General features: G+C 42.8%; 1 protein-coding gene across 4 annotated transcripts in view; it reads left to right on the top strand.

The window, feature by feature from the left end:
- TRIM2 (tripartite motif containing 2) overlaps window positions 1-17,444 on the top strand; it is a 146,165-nt gene that overhangs the window by 69,728 nt on the left and 58,993 nt on the right. The window contains exon 1 of one of the 4 annotated variants that reach the window (XM_077300063.1): window positions 5,138-5,294. The exons of the other annotated variants lie outside the window; for them this stretch is intronic. The gene's annotated coding sequence lies outside the window, so the exon portion shown is untranslated. Of the gene's footprint in view, window positions 1-5,137; window positions 5,295-17,444 lie in introns of those variants that run through there. 4 annotated transcript variants of the gene reach the window in all.

The raw sequence follows: 17,444 nt of genomic DNA, 5'->3' as shown, positions 1-17,444 counted from the left end.
CTCTGGTCTAGGATGAGAGAAAGGTCACTGATGACAATAATGTTCATGATAGCAATAATATTGCTTTACATACTCCAGGCCCTCCTGGAGGGATGTGGTATCTAGCTAGAGAATGTGCATTTTGTTGGCTGTGGGCATGCAAACATGGCTGGGTCAGTTTTCTGTTTCAGTACATTTCTGCCCAAGTAATGCTTTGCTAACGAGATGCAGACAACATTGTCCAAAAAGTGGTTTGTGAGAAAACTCCCCCTTTGCCTAATTGTAGTACCACTTTGTCCTTTCTGCAATGGATCTCAAAGAACTCTGAGAATTCTGTGGTACAAGCCCATTAATTCAGAAAGGAGATGGTTGGAAAAAGGGAACGGTTGTGCTGGATTGAGGTCTGGAGAGGTGTGCTGGCAGATTGGCATTGTTTTTGCTTTCGGTCTTTGGAAACTATTCAGGCAAGTCTATGTGGTGGTTTTGATTTCTGTGTATCAGACAAGCACTGCAGTCATGCCATTTCAACTGAGGAGAATTGATAACAAACACAAATAGTGTGTGAATGGTACCAGAAACTCCAGATGACATTTTGCAAAATATATGCTGAAAGATTTCATTGTGGTAGTTAACAATTGCTGGCCATTAGCCAAACCAAACGCTGGCTTCTTCACAAGGAAGTACATACTGGAGTCTCTTTTTTCCCACTCAGCATGTTCACTTTCTCCCCATAGATATTGCATACTTTCCATCAAAGCTGTAACCATTACCACATGGAACACCTCCTCACAGACAGAACGCAAACCATAGTTACAGCCTGTCACATTTAAGACATGGCACATAGTACATCATTAATATATACAAAACCCACACATTTCATGTATAGACTCATATGCCCAGCTCATATTTAAAGCCAAACAGAAGTGGACGGTTGCTACTTACCCAATTAACGCTGGAATCTTTAAAACTGCAACATAAACTTGTTGCCCTACTTTCTTCCTTTTCTTTGAAAAATAGCCAAGTTTTGTTGCAGCATCAAACTTTCTAAGACAACTTTAATGCTTGTAGATGCCCTCATAAAATAGAAGTTAATATTGAATGGCTAAAGATGTCTAGCTGTGCACTAGTAGGTCACAAGAAGCTCCAGGCCACTCTGTTATAGCTTGGAGGGAAATTCTTTTTCCCCCATTTTTTATTTTTTTAAACCTACCCTGATGGGGAGCTCTGGAGAATGTGCACTTCTTTGTGTGATATTTCATCTGGTACTAATAAAAAGTATTACAGAACTTTTCCTTTTGGTTCTTAGAATCATAGAATAATAGAGTTGGAAGGGGCCATACAGGCCATCTAGTCCAACCCCCTGCTCAACGCAGGATCAGCCCAAAGCATCCTAAAGCATTTAAGATGTGTATCTCCACAACCTTTAACAACCACAAGTGTGATGTGACCAACTACTTCCCAATGAAGACTGGGAAACTTGCCGATGCCGAGTTTCAGAAATGAGCAAAGGCGATAAATTCAGGTAACATGAAAATAACATTGTTGTATAAATCTTATTGTAGTTTTCTGAGGACATTCTACCTAAAGTGACTCCATTATGGTTATAGTACATATTTTAATTGATGCTGATCTTTTGTTTCAGTTTGTAGAGTTCTGTTAATCTGTTATATCCTATGGTTGAGAGGCAACCTTGCTTGATTCCTCTCTTCGTTGCACTCCTCTGATCTTCTTGGCTGGGAGGTCCCCTAACCCCAGTCATTGCCTCTCTGGAGGTCATGCAAGGGATGCCAGCCTCCTGGTGGAACCTAGGGATCCCCTGGAATTATAGCTCACTTCCAAAATACAGACACTGTTTCTCCTGCAGAAAACAAAGACTTCAGAGGATGGAGGATTTGTATCTCACTGAGGTTCCTGTCCTCCCCAAGATCCATCTTGAAATATCCAGGAATTTCTTACCCTTGATCTGGCAATCCTTCCCCACCCATCCCCCACCAGGGGCAAGGGGATCTGGCAACTCCAGTCATCCAGGCAGTGGCTGGGAAAAGGGGAAGGTGATGAAAGATTTGTTTCCACTATTGCAGCCTCTGTAGCAGTCTTTCTCAACAAGGGTTTCATGAAACTATGGGGTTTCTTGATGGCCCTGAAAGGGTTTCCTGAAGATGAGGGTTTACTGTCCCCACAACAGGTAGGTGAGGTTGAGAGAGCTCAAAGAAACTGTTCTGTGAGAACAGATTCTATCAGGACTGTGACTAGCCCAATATAAACCAGCTGGAGGCATATGGAGGAGCAGGGAATCCAATGCTGCTCACTATACGGGGTGGGATCCATGGGAATTGTAGTCCCTGGGTATCTGGAGAGCTGCAGTTTGGCACCCCCTGTCTTAGCCTTTTAGGTCTAATCTGAGCGTCCAGCATCATGAAGGCCATTGAAGTCATTGTACTCCTGGGCCGTTTTGACATCTAATCTGACCCTAGTACAAATGAGAGAGGGCTTTTGAAACAAATTAAAGATTTAAAAAAATTATTCCTCCTTTGTAAATCTAACGCTTGCATTTTGCACTTTGAATACTAATAAACCCAAATAAATTGCAATGAAATGGCTCAAGGGAACTCCTTCCATTCTGTTTATCCGTCGAATATATTTTAGCTGCCAGTGCTTTAATGTGAAACATTTCAAATGAACATGATGCTTCTGAAATAAGCATATGTAAAGTTGCATTCTAAATTATCAGTGGTTTTGGGCTGACTGTGAATCCTGACTCTGCCTGGTGATTTAAACATTACAGTTTGCATGCTTAGATTTGGAGCAATACATCCTTATGTAGCAGTTAGCATACACAGAAGATGGCTTTCTTTTGAATCCGTATTTTGATTAAACAACAGATAAAGAACCATATGTTGCAAGTTCTCTAAACCTTGAATCCTTGCAGATTCTCCATCGGGGGGAAATGAACTTGAAAGTTAACGGCGTCATAGGACCATGAACTAGGTCTGGAAAACTACCTTTTCATTTACGTTCCTACTAATTGTGTTGTCTGCCTTTTGATAGCACATCTTTAATGCAGCTGTGCAGTGTGTAAAGAAATACCACAATATTTTTCTATGCAGGCAAACTGCGTATTGCTCTTGTGTAAATGTGCTTCCCAAACCAACAAATGTATCCTGACTGTATAGACTTTTAATGAAATGACTCTCACATCTATGCTTCTGCCACAAAATTATACTTTCACTTAAACTAATGCCATAATGCCCTTAATACCATAAAGACAATAGGCTACTACTCCCTTTACATTCCTGAAAGATTCAAATTAAGTCATCACGGATACACGTTAGCATCAAAGCAGGCCTGATGCTGGCTGCTGGGCAATTGTCCAGAGATCCAATCCATCCTGACAAGACTCCCTTAGCCTGATCTCCTGCTGCGCCTCTGTAGCTGCCTAAGATTAAAAATGCACAGACTATCTGAAGATTCCCCCATCTGACAGGAGGGGGATGGGGGAAGGCATGTCAGAAACATGGGCTGGATTGTTCTAGAAGTGTACCCTCAGTGAAGTAGTGAACACCCTAAAAGACCGGAATAGAGTTCAACATGATGAATATGCTGGAAAAGTGAGCAAATGAGAACAAGATGCAATTCAATAAGGAGAAGTGCAGAGTTCTGTATGTGGGTCACAAAAATGAGAAGCATGCGTACTGGATGAGAGATACACTTCTGGGTAGCAGTGTGTGTGAATGAGATCTTGGGCTACTTGAGGACTAAATACGAGTGGTGTGCTGCAGGGCTAAGAAAGGCGAATGTCGCCTTGGGCTCATCAGAGGCATCACACTGAAATCACAAGATGTCATAGTCCCACCATATACTGCATTGGTCAGACCACACCTGGAGTACCATGTGAAGTTCTGGAGGCCTCACTTCAAAAACGATGTGGACCAGATTGAGAGAGCACAGAGGAGAGCAATGAGGATAATCCAGGGTCTGGGGACCAAACGCTATGAGGAAAGACTAGGGGACTTGGGAATGTTCAACTTGGAGAAGAGGAGGTTGAGAAGGGACATGATTGCTCTCTTTAAGTATTTGAAAGGTTACTTGGATGAGGGCAGGGCATGGTTCCTGTTGGCAGTAGAGGATAAATACTACAGTAATGGCTTTAAACTAGTGTAGAATGGTACTGGTTAGCTATCGGGGTTGGGGTGGGGATTCACAGTCAGAGTAGTTCAGCAGTAGAATAGGCTGCCTGCAGAGTTGATAAGCTCCCCCTCACGGTTGGTCTTCAAGCAGTGGCTGGACAGCTATTTATCCTGGAGCTTTAGGCTGCTCCTGCCTTGAGCAAGGGGTTGGACTAGATGGCCTGTGTAGACCCTTCCAACTCTGACTGATTGCATATCTTCAGAAGCAACGTATCAAAAATGCAGCATCTGTATGCCATAGCAATATGTACCCCCTGAATTTGTTTGCCACATAGCTTTTGAAAATTATTTGCTTTGTTCTTTTACCCTGGCTTTCTCCCAAAAGGCAGGCTAAAGAAGCTTCCTTCATGTTCTCCTGTTTTCTCCTCACAACAACCCTTTGGGGCTGCAAGTGTGTGACTGGCCCAAATTCACCCAGCCAGTTTCTGTGGCAAAGTCGAGATTTGTCCTCTGAGCTCCCAGATCTTAGTCCAACACTTACTACCACAGCACTGTGCTGGCTCTTTAAAACTCTACATGCCTTAGCAGCAATACAGTTGCATCCTTTCTTCCTTTGGGTAAAATATTTTGACCCCACATTGAAAACAGTTACTCATATCTTCAGGCATGGAAAGGTTTTTCAAGGACTGAAGTGAACAACTGATCCTCCCCAAAAGACAGCACGGCTTATAGCTTAGCTCCAAATACCTGCGTTTTATTTTAACACCGCAGCAAGTCCAGGTTGAGTAATACATTTCTCCTGCAGGTTTTCATTTCATACGCAGAGCAACAATGGCCTTTCCCTGCAGTGACTTATTGATCTAGCCACCCCTTTCTTCTTGAAGTGTTCTTTCGCCTCTTCCTCTGTGAAGCGACAGCCTCTTCCACTCCCCCACTCTCCTCTTCTTAAGAATGAAACACAATATCTTAACCAAGCAGCCGCTAAAGAGGCTGATCATTGGCTGCCGCTGTCCCCTGATATGGCAGTCCCGCCTCTTCGGTTGTGCTGACAAGCTGTTTATGTTTTCACAAGGCCACCCTTTAACTCTGCCTCCCGGTGGCTATAATGGAACCGATTGTCTGAATGCTGCGGGAAGCAGCCGCTGCTCCTCGGAGGCGCAGGGTTTCGAAGGGCGTGATGGAGTGCCTGTAAGTACGCGGCTACCTGGTCTACCAGGGAAAGGTTGGCGGGTGGTTTTAACCTTTCTTTCGTAGGTGATACGAGAATCCTCCTTTCGCAGAGGTGGTGAGAAGTTTATGAGTTAAGAAGAGTCTGGATGGAGCCTAAGCATCCCCTCCCCCTTGCGAGGAAGTCTTCGCCTCCGAAAGGACAGCTACTTTGTATGCAGAGACACACTCCGGAGATCTCTATTCATACCTCCAACGAGTGAGATCATCCTGGTACATAATAGACCCAGAGAGAGAAAGAAACCAGCAGGATCAGACTAAAAGGACCCAAAACTCCTGGAAAGGTCTATAAACTGTAAAAGAAGAGTCATGAATTAATTGGCATTAAAGGCTTTAAGTGATTTAAAATGTACAAAAGGCTCTGCCAAAGAACATCAAAGGGTGTGCATGGGGGGTGGGTTGTACCACATAAACTATCCTTGATAAAACTGTAGACATCTCTGAGATGGCATGTTATAAAAAATCAGTGCTCTGGAAAATGCTGAAGTTGCTCTAAACTAAGTACCAAATTTATTTCTAGTAGTAAAGTCATATTGTGAGCAGAATGAGAACCCCTCCTCCCCTTTTGTCTGTGATTGTAAAACAGCTGCAGTTTCATTGAGTGGTAGATTGAGGCTTACAACTTCACCGCTTTCTGGACTCTTAAGAGACTTTTGGAAAAGCCTCTGCTTTGGCTGTGCTAATGCTGGCTTTTGGACACAACCTAAAGTTAATTGAATTAGACCAAGTATTTTGTAGACCCTAATGATCTTAAAATAGATGTAGTGGCTCTATATTTAATAATGTATGGGGGGGTGGGGATTCTCAATCCTCTCATTTCACCCTGACAAAAATCTTGTGAGGTAGGTTAGGCTAAGAGACAGTGACGATCTTTGAGGGGCATCTGTGTTAGCCTATTGCGGCATAATAAAGCAGAAGTCCAGTGGGCTCTGAAAGATTAATGATGTTTATTCCAGCATGAGCTTTCATGCACCAGAGGGAACCTCTTCAGATGTGCCACAATGACCTGGCAGTCAGGCATTTAAATCCTGCAGGTCTCCCCAGTCCGAGTTCACCATCCTGAAATGCATTGGCAAGCAGATCCAAATAGCTATGCCAGGATTAACCGGGAATTACTATGAAACAGTTAGACCCTGACTTCTAATTGGTTTTCATGGCTCTTCCAAACAGAGAAACGTTTCTTTGGGACTGAGGTTAAAAATGCAGTCCTCCCATGGCAGCAAGCAGTGTCAGGAATAATGGCAACAGCTTCCCCCCCCTCATTTCCTTTTGATCCTCTCCCAGCCCTCAAATGCCCTGGTGCAGAGCATGCACAAATCACAGGCCCATGGGTGGTTCTGGTGGGACTGGCCACAGCTGAGAAATAGGTATTTGTTCATTTGGATATTTGGATATTTAAGTTTCTCCCCAATAGACAATGCCCTCCTCCAGGTTATTTTCTCAACAACAACCCTGCAAGGTATGTTGGGCTGAGAGTGGGGGACTGGCCTAACATCAGCTAGTGAGCTTCCATGTCAAATTGGGGACTTGAACTTGGGTCTCCTAGACCTAGGTCCTAGTTTGGCAGTAATCACTACACAGTACTGACATGCATACCCTTCATCTCGTTCTCCTTTTCCCTGCTGAACAACATGGTACATCAGGGGAAGGGGTGAAAAGCCATTAAAGGGCCATGTGTTGTGGGGAGAATGTTGGGTAACAACATGCTGTCCTGTGTCACTTTCAAAGTGGAACTTCGCCCTGCCTCCTTGTCACAGTAGTGACAGTGGCATTGTGGCAGCAGCTCCAGCAGTTTTTGTTTTTTTCCAGATTAAATGGGAATGCCAAGGGTTGTGGTGGAATGAGCATGATGCCATGCGGCAGTTCCCATTTTTATTTTATTTATGTATTATTTATTATTCGATTTCTTAACTGCTCCTCTTGAGAATCATGTCACGGCGGGTTACAATAAAAGATTAAAAACACATACTGTGAAACATTAAAAATAACCAGACAAATTCCATATTCCAGTGGCAAGAAAAAACAACAACCCCAGCCCGACATCCTCCCTTATCCCCGTGCCTCAGGGAAAGGGTGCCAACTAATCCAGGTGTAGATTGATCTTATTCCAATTGCTCTTAAATGTGGAGGGGCCCCTAGATCTTCCAGGCCCTGGCCTCAGCCAAAGACCTGGTGGAAGGGCTCCATCTTATGGGCCCTGCAGAACCAGGGTGTTTTCTGCTTTCCATATGGGGGGAAATGTTCCCCTTGTGGAAGAAGCTACAGATATGATTAAATTAAATGGCGTTCCCCTTCTTGCAAGGGATGTGACAAACAACTCTGACAACTTTTCTTTAACTGTAGTACAAAATCCCTTATTTATTTATGGCAGCGACAAAACAATCCCATGGCACTAACCAGTCACAGGCGGAGCCCTGAGCACTGACCCATCCCCCACAGCGATGGCCAGCTAGTGGGGAGGGGGGTTCCAGTCTCGCACTTAGTTCTTCTCTCATCCGGGGAGGGGGGGTTATCAGATTTTCCTGGGCTGGCCTCAACCATAGACTTCTGAATAGGATACTCCAAAATCTGCCAGATACCAGGGCGAGCCATGGAGAGAGCAGACTCTTGCAAAAGGTTGTCATCTTTTGGACTAGTTTTGGAATTTGGTATTCAGTAGCTGCATCCTTCTGTAATGGGATGTCATCTGCTGATTTTCCAGACACCAAACTACATGTTTGTTTGAGGGCTTTTAAAAAAATGGTAAGCAAAGAGAATTTTAAATGCCCCCCCCCCCTTTCTTTTACACATTTGATCACTTATTATCCTGTAAGAAGCGGGAATCATGGAAAAAAGAACTGTATGATCTTCTGGCTGAAAGCACTTATTTTTGCTACTGTTGTTGCTACTTTTATCAAGGGCTAAGCTGTGGCCTTTGCTCATCTGCAAGGGGCAAAAGATCTTAGTGTGAAAGGAAGAGACGTCTTACTCCTTTGGCCCCTGAAAACTTCTGTTACTGCTACTTCTCAGAGCAGTATTTAAATATTTATATTGACGAGACTAGAGACTGAACTAGAAAAAACTAATCTGATAAGGGTTGTTTCAGAACTCACTGGTGGCAGCAGCTGGTTAGGTTTATTTAAAACTTCTATTTTTAAATATCTGAAGTGTGAATGTTATTAATGTGTTGTTTTCACTTGAAATCTGATCTGCATTTGCAGCAATGTAAGCCGGGGGCTGGATCCCACAGAGCCCTTCCATGGACAGAAGGATTCCTGCCAGTGAAATGTGGTTTTCTTACCTTGCCCCTTCTGCTGCAGTCCATCTTGCTCTCCCTTCCTTAAATGCTGGCATTTCATGCGGCATTTTGGGCTAAAGCAGCATGAAGAGAGGGTCTGAGAGTCAAGCTTTGCAGGGGGACATTAAGGTTACCAATTGTCATGTGTCATGTCCCTTTAACAGAGATTCACTTAAGAGGTAGAAATGGGCAGCTGCAGCTTTTCACAGCATGGTAAACAATGTCCCATTAAAGGAGCAGGACATGTTTTCTCCAGGCAGGTGGCAGCCCTGGTGGGAAGGCTCCAAGGGAATCATCCCAAACATCCCCACTTTCTGCCCCCCAAATGTTTCCAATCTGACAGTGCTCCCAGTTAGAAGCCAGAATACCAACTAGAAATGACCAGTTGAGCAGCATCTAAGGTGACCAGATTGTTCAACTTTTGGAGGGACATCTGGGGGTACCTGGCAAATTGTACTTATGTTAAAATTAAAAAATATATATTACAATACTATTTTTGCATTCTATGCGTTCTATGAAACTTTTTGTTGCTCCATATAGACCAATTTTTAAATCAAGAACACCCCACCCACCCCCAGTCAATGGTGTCCCACTTTACCAGTGTTAAAATCTGGTCACCTTAGGAGCATCTCATGACAGGAAGTGAAAAAACATCACTTGGTAATGGCTTGTAATTAACACAGATTAGTATTTATTTACATTATTTAGAGTTGGCTTGTCTCAATTGGACTCAAGGCGTGTCACAGTTTGAGTCAATACAGTCAACAGGATGAGGCACTCAATAAATAATGAAATAGGATTTGGGTAGTAGAGCCCAGGAATCTACAAAATATGATTTAAAGGTACAGTTCAAAATTTGGCCTCCCTACCCGTGGGTAGCTTCCTGTTTGGGGTATCCTAGAATAAAAGGCCTTGTTTCTTTTAAAGACATTTCCTGTGCTCTTGGCTGCGTTTGTCCTTAATAAAGGCAGCAGCTGTGCGGACTTAGCCTTAATGCTTGCCTTTAGCTTTCACTCTTGTTTTAAATCGATTATGGCCCTTATGGCAGAAGCACTCACTTTTACATTTTAGAGAGGCTGGCCTCGAGTCAACAGTAGTAGCCCATGAAGCTGCGCATCTTCTAGGGTGTAATCAATGCAGAGTGTCATTTTCTTTTAATTGGGAGAAATACATTTTGAAACTGGATTATTGGAAAGGCCAAGATGTTAGTTGCATGGCAACGTGACCAAAGACACTGGTGTTGCTAAGGACCGAAGTCCCACTCCTGGGCCGCACTGATGAGTCTTATCCAACCAAAACAATAGTTTCCAAGCCAAGATGGTGGTAGGAAAGAGGCTAGCTGAGCTCATGCCCTGGCCCTTTCATTTCCACAGCAGCATCAGAGGCTTCAATTAAGGCTTTCATGATGTTGTGGTGGGAGGGAAATTATTCCCACCCATTCATTGAAGCCGCTGCCAATACAGGGGTCAAAAGGGCAACCCCCCACGTATCCACTGTCCACCCCTGTCATCAGGCTCCACTGTGCATAAAGTGCAACTGTTAATGCTCTTCTCACAATAAGAGGCTTTTTCCCCACTTTGTCTATTTACATTTAAAATCAGACTGTGAGTGGCCTTTTGGATTTTCCCCTGGCATCTGCTGTTTGACAACTTGCAGCTATCCATGACAAAATTCAGGAAGTTGATCAAAACTGATGGTCTTCTCAAGATACATGAAAACTTCTGTCCCAGTTTCCAGATTCTCTTTCCTTGTTAGAGATGAATCAGCAGCTAGGAAGGAATTCATATGCTTTCCCTTTGATCTTGACCTCTTCTCTGATCCTTGTTGATATGCAGGATATGTGAAGGAATCTGCATAAAGATGAACCTCCAGCAGCTGTAGCCAAACTGGTCCAGGTACCTGAGTATTCAGAATAGTCAGGAGATAATTGTGTAACAGTACAGTTGTTATAGACATACTCACTACTCAGCTTTGCAAAATAATGAAGACAGATAAGGTAGCCAGCCACCTCCTAATGGAGGCAGGGGGGGATCTTCCATGGCAAGGCCCATCCCCCACTGCTAATCAGCTAAGTGGTGAGGGTCTTATTAGCAGCAAGAGGGAGGCCCAAGATATGTTGCCAGTGACATCACTTCCAGTGTATGCCAGAAGTGATATCGTCATGTTACCCATGTCAGAGGCTGATGCTCTGGTATCTAGGCAAAAATTCTGTGGGACCTGGCAACCCTATAAACAAGGTTCATGCATGTGTGATTCTCTTTCATCTTCACTGATGGCTTTATTTATTGAGTATGTTCTAATTCTTATTTTCAGAGCTCAGGCAGTACACACCAGTCTCCCCATCAATAATTTATCCTTACAATAACTTTGTGAGGTAGGTGCTTGGTCCAAAGCCACCCACTTTGTTAGCAAAGTGGGGATTTTAACCAAGGTATCCAAGATCCTAGTCCAGCGTTCTAACTGTCATGCTACACGGGCTTGCATGTGTGAGTCCAATTCACAAATGAAAGGCCAAAAAAAATATATCTCCTGACATTATCTGTGAGACAGTATTAGGGCAATTGAAACATTTGGCTGGGAGTCACTTGAGTCCCTTAGCCATCATGCCAACCCAATATTAAGTCTGACCAGGAAGACCCCTGGATTGTTGCCAAGCTCAGAGTCTATGCTGCTTTCCTCTCACATGGAGTTTATCGAAGAAATCTTGGTTTAAAACTAAGTTTGTTTACTTGTGGCATATGAATGCAGGCACGGTTCAATCAAAGCTAATCCTCTCCTCACAAAATGTGATATTGGATCATTTCAAACATTCGTTTAGAATCCATGGGGTTGTCTCCTCTTCTTTTTAGGCTTGACAGGTCTCCTGTTACGGCAGGAGACATCCTGTCTGCAACCCCAACTGCCTGTTACTGCTCTGTTGGTCAGTGGGAGAAAAGTAAATTTAAAGATTGGCATCAGCATGACAACATTACATAACCTCCATGGATACTTCAGAAGTGACATAACTCTGCCCTAGAAATCAGTAGCAATTCATAGAGTGGCATGACGTCACTTCCAGGATTTCTCCAGAAGTGATATAGCACAGTTATGCTGATGGTACCCCTTCATGTCCCCATCCCCTCTGATGACTGCTGATTGCCAGCTGCTGACAGGCAACCCTACCCCAGTGCTCTGCACAAGGAAGAAGAGAGTTTCTTATGTGATGCTGATAACAAGCTGGGTTTGCGCTGCTTTAAGATTAATTCCATCTTGACTTGAGGTCTGAATGCAACCCAGATAATGTTATACTAACGCATGTGAGATAGCCTTTTTAAAAAGATGTCAAATATGGTAGCACAATGGAAATACAGCTCTTCTTTGTCTGCTCCTTGTGAGTTCAGGATGTTATTAGGCAGTGTGCTGTAATGTCTCATCCTTTCCTAGAAGGATTGTGCTTTACCCAATTTCTTTTGACCCTTTTACTTAACTCTGTGCTGTTTATATGGTTATAAACCTTGTTTTTTTAAAAATAAATTCTTTATGAACTTGAGGCTGGCAGTGGTTCTCTGATCACATAGAGCTCTCCTGTCTTGGAAATGCTAGTTAAGAGCAGTGGGGAAACCCAGGGTTAGAGGAGGGAGCTTAGCAAGTAGCTTTTCTTCTCGAGGGTATACCCTGGAGTAAATTGTCCCCACGGTGCTCAAATGCAGGGCTGTGGGAGAAACTGTGGTGAGGACTCAGAATTGGAAGGGGCAGTTGGGCATCCTCGCAGTAGGCAGCCCTGTACATTGATCAGGTGGGGGGGCAGTTACCCAGAGAGACCCTCTTGTAACTCACCCAGAGTTGGCAACCAGCCAGAAAAAGAAATGGTCAAGGCAGAACAGAGTTTCAAAGCAATGCAGGCCTGTTCTGCCACAATAAAAATATTGGTATTTCCATGTATTCCTAAAGTTATCCCAAGTGTCTAAAAGTTTTGGAAGAAATTTTCAGTAGAGTGATAAAGGTGAACTTACACTGGGGATTAAGAATCGGACTCAAGCTAAGTGGGCATTCCCCTTCCCCTCTGCCATTATAACTGTCATCCAGCAGCACAGGGACCAGCATACTCCTCACATGGCTAGAAGGTGGGCCTTGTTTGGTTACTGCATCACCTCTGTGTGCAAATATCCTAGCAACTGGAGCCTTCTGAACTGTGTCAAAATTTGCATGCCATCTGTGCACCAGGCCATCTGGAAGAAATAATATTGTGACAGTGTTCCCTCTGGCAGTCCTAATGCCAGCTTGGGTCTGCCGTAATAATTGCAGCGAATGGTGTATTCTGCTCCAGGAATGTGGTTGTATGTTTCATTCTCTCTTTCTTGTGATTACATCAGACTGTAATTTCAGGGCAGCTGAGGCCAAATTGGATGATGTGCAGGGTTTGTTTTACCACTAAACTACTGTCATCCTGGCACCTTGACCAATCTTTTAAAAAAAATGGTGTGCGTGGTGCGGACAACCCTGCTGGACGTTGATCTGATTGGGTATTTTCTAATTCCCTGAATTGCAAACATGGTAGAAAGGGGTGGCAGACCATTTTTTAAAAATGTGCTAGTCTATCCCCAGTATGATTTACTAGGTGTATGGACTTATATACTGATGCAATATTGGAAGTGAACCAAAGGATCATAAAATGAGTCAGGGACCTGTTTTAAGACTGTCTGCAGGAATACATATTTTGTACTGACATCTGTAAGATCTGTAAGGTCTGTAAAACAACATTAAACAATTTAGCAGGGTATGTTCAGTCTCTTTGTGGTCCCTGTTTGTTAGCTTGTGGGATTGTATGACAAATGGACAGAGTGCAGCTATAGGCTCCTAGCTTCAGTTTATGAAGAACAGACACATACATGATCTGGGAGGTAACTCAAAATGGAATCTGCTGAAGGTCTGACAGAAAACTGGGGGTTAGGAAGAATCAGCCTCGAGCTATAACTGGGATTCCCCTTTCTCTTGGGCTGTTCCATTGGTATGTGCTAAAATGGTGACAGTGATTTAATTTGGAAGTATCCAGGGGATAATATTTCATACTTCAGCCATAATGTAAAATTCTGGAGCCAAGTTATTTGCAAGAAATTGTTCTGTTGCTTTCAAGTTCAAAATTAGCAACTAATGTTCTTTCACTGTGGTCTTAATAAATATTGAAAGTTTACTATAACTTCTTGCATTAATTCTCACTAAGAAGTGTTCTATGGAAGTGGGAAGAAAACACTTTTGCTGAGATTTTTAACAGGCATTCTTCTGTGTTAGCATTAGTGTGTGAAAGGGGGGAGGGGAAAGACAAGGAGAGGTGAAAATCAGTCCTTCCCGGATCTGTTTTTGGAGGAGGCTGAGGGGGTCCTGTGGGAGGTTAAAAACTGGCACTTGGAAAGCTTTCCATACCAGATGATTTAATTGTTCTATTTTAGAATTCAGCCACTTCAGCAGAGAACATTTAAAGAGCTTGTTTTTTCTTTAGATATCAGAATACCAACTGAAAGACTGCAGAAAGAAAATGGATTTTGCTTAGTTTTTTGTGTGTCAGGAGTTGGCTGGAAAAGTTAGCTGCCCCTTCCAAAGAGACTGTGGGATGCTGCATAAGCAGGAAACGCAAGAGCAAAGAACAATTCATATTTCCGTCTGTTTTTTTTGTTAGTGCCAGACTTCATACACTTTAAATTTGAAAAAGTATCTTTATAACAAAAAGGCATTTTTTTTCCTTCTCAGCAAAGCATCACTGTTTTCAAAGCATGGTTTATAGAGTTTTTAAAACTACCAATTTAATAGTTTATTTTTTGATAGACAGAAGAAATCTAACAGAGAAGGTAAGCCTGGTCCTGGAGTTGAATTAATTTTTCCATCTGTGTCCAGAAATTATTCTATGGTGGATGAAAATTGTTAGACAATTGGTTGGGTTTATTAATACTACTTGGGCTGCTTCATCTTTTTGTGTTTATCCTTCTCAGATGGTTTGCATAATACATTTTAGAAGAGTTGTAAACCCTATAATGGGTCTAAAGAAAAAAAAGAAAGGGCTTGGTAATATCAGCTTGGATCAAAAAGTTTTAAAATCTTATGTAATTACATTGTGTAGCATTACTGTAGTTTATGAACCTAGGACCTATAGGTAATTCTATAGGTAATTCTAGCAGTAGTAATGTTATAGGTAATTCTAGCAGTATAGCAGTAGTAATGTTAACAACTTGAGAATTTCTGGCACTCATCACTGAATGCTGATAATCCTTCCATGGGTGATGGTCATAATTTCCTATGGAAAACTATGTTGGCAGTTCCTAATGCTTAGCATTCACAAGAGCATGAATTGACTACTAGTATAGTTCTGTTTTGTCCAGGGGGTGACTTCGATGGGTATATTTTCATACTGAAACATGTGCAGAGGGTGTGTAGATGCATGTGCTTCTTCTGTCCTGAAGCTGATTTGAAAGTTATTGATAACTAGACTAGACTAGACCATGTGAAACTGCTATAATGTCCAGTTACTACAGTGCTGATGCTCATGGGATCAATTCCTCTTATCACATAATTAATTCCCATTTCTGGGCTCCTAAATTGGAGATGATAAGCTTGTCACAGGCTGCCTGCTCTGCTTAGACTGTGTTTAAACATCACATTTATATTTCTGAATGAGTTAGGGGAAGACTATGGGAATAAATCCACACTTGTAAGTGCAGTTACTCACCCAGTACATATAAGCAGCGATAGGATGGCAGTATTTGGGTTCTAGTGGTACAACTGTCCAGAGGCAAGAGATTAGGTTAAATCAGGAAGTGGTATACTGAGGAGACCAGGGTTGCCAGACTCTAGGTCCTGGAGTCAGTGCTTGGACGGATTTCCTTTTGCAGGATGGTTTTCATGCAGGGAGAAACATGCTTAAATTCAGAGCTGACAAACTGTCCAGATTGAAGAAGCTTAAGCCAGGACTTTAGAGTTACTGAGACAAGATATACTGATTGGTTCCTGCTGTCATGTGCTGAGGCCTGGTCAGGTGATCACTGCAGCTGGAGTAGAGACTGCATTCCATGTGGTTCTGTTGGTTCTCCCAGATTCCACATTATCTCTGCCTTTTATATTCAACTAGCCCTTTGGTGCATAGTGAGAGGAGTGGTGTTGGCTGGCAGAAGATCCAGTCTGTGTCCCACCAAAGTGTCATACCAGCAGCTGTCTTGACGTACTGCTGGGATAATTGAAGCCTGTACATTGAAGGATAACTGGAAAAGGTTATCAACAATGTGGTCGGAATAACAGTGCTGTTAGGCTTAGCCTAAATTACATTAATCAGTAGCCCTCAATTCTAAGTAAGGCTGCCAATCTCCATTTGGAGCTTGGGGATTTCTCAGAATCAAAACTGAGTTTCGGATGACAGAGATCCATTTCCCTGGAGAAAATGTCGACTTTGTTGGGTGGACTTTGTTGGGTCATCCATCCATCCATCTGATTTGTTAACTGCTGCTCTTGAGCCATCTGGCTCACAGCAGTTTACAACAAAATAAAAGTAGACATTAATAACCATCAATATACTCTACTCATGTTATGCCTCTCCCCAAAGCCCCTGTTATGCCTCTCCCCTTCACAGTCCCTTCCCCAAATCTTCAGGAGATTTCTAAACTGGAGTTCACCACCCTAGTTATAAGCAAGCATATTTTTGTCACATCAGACCTTTCTAAACTAATTAATTATCAAAGCTTCTTCAAGTGTAACTAAAACCAACTGAACCTTGAATCACAAGGTTACACCTAATGAGTGAGTACTAGACTTTTGTATCACGCTTTAACGCTGGTCATATGAAGCAGAGTTAAATCAGCCATAGCTAAATTAAGACATGAGCTAATCTCACACATGTGGAATATGTTGGATGTGCACTGGAACTTCCTGTTCTAGCCACCAAGTTCACTGGTTAAGTTTACCAACAATGATGCCTGATACTTTTGTAAAGGGAGATGGATGGTTCACAGAAAAATAGGAGAATGGTTGACTTAGGTTAAACACAGCTAGCTTTTTTACCCAATCTCAATTTATTCTTCTCCTTATTCCAGCCCCATCCCACATGGCTTTTATCCATAGAGATCCCCTGACCCCAGCGTAGCCTTTTGGGAGGTCTAATGGAAAAACCTAGTTGGATCCAGCCCACTGGCTCTACCTTTAATTCTATCCTGCAAAGTCAGAACCACTTTTGTTTTTCTCCATTCCTTTTTATTTAAAAAACATAACTAAACAAGTGGCAATGCTGTGTTGCCACCCATCATGGATCACAACAAAGAGCCTTCTAGTTTGAGAACTGCTTACAAATTTAGTGCTTGCCATGTTATCCGGTGTCACAGTGACAGAGCATGACATGAAACTTGCAGTAAGACAGAACGGGGAGCTTGTTAGTAAATAACATCAACTGTCATTCCAGTGGTGGAGAATGCTTGATAAAAATGCTGACTGAGCAGCGTAGAACTCGTGTTGATTGGGATGCCATGACTGTCCTTCAGAGACCCTAGAGCATGAATATATCATGCAACAAGAGTTCCTAAGCCTCTACAAAAATCCAAGTTAAGACTGTAGCATTTATTAACCATAAGGTTCTGCTTGGTGGCATGCTAGTAAAATTGATTTTCTACCCATGATACTCTATAGTAGAATTAACTTTTACATTGAGTTTTGCCCCCAAGCCAGAGCATTACTGGTATTCTTTCCTTTGGGGGCTTAATGAGGGGGGAGTGGAAGTGGGCTGAAAGTGGGAGACCTCTGACCGGGATGGTGGTGGTGGCAATCCGGTATCCCTGGCTGAGGATAACAGGCCATAGCCACTATCAAATAGAGCCTAAAGGGCT

Source organism: Paroedura picta, chromosome 10 (genome assembly GCF_049243985.1).
Source record: "Paroedura picta isolate Pp20150507F chromosome 10, Ppicta_v3.0, whole genome shotgun sequence".
Lineage (NCBI taxonomy): Eukaryota > Metazoa > Chordata > Lepidosauria > Squamata > Gekkonidae > Paroedura > Paroedura picta.
The sequence above is the reverse complement of the archived record's forward strand: the minus strand, read 5'-3'. Positions and strand labels throughout refer to the sequence as shown.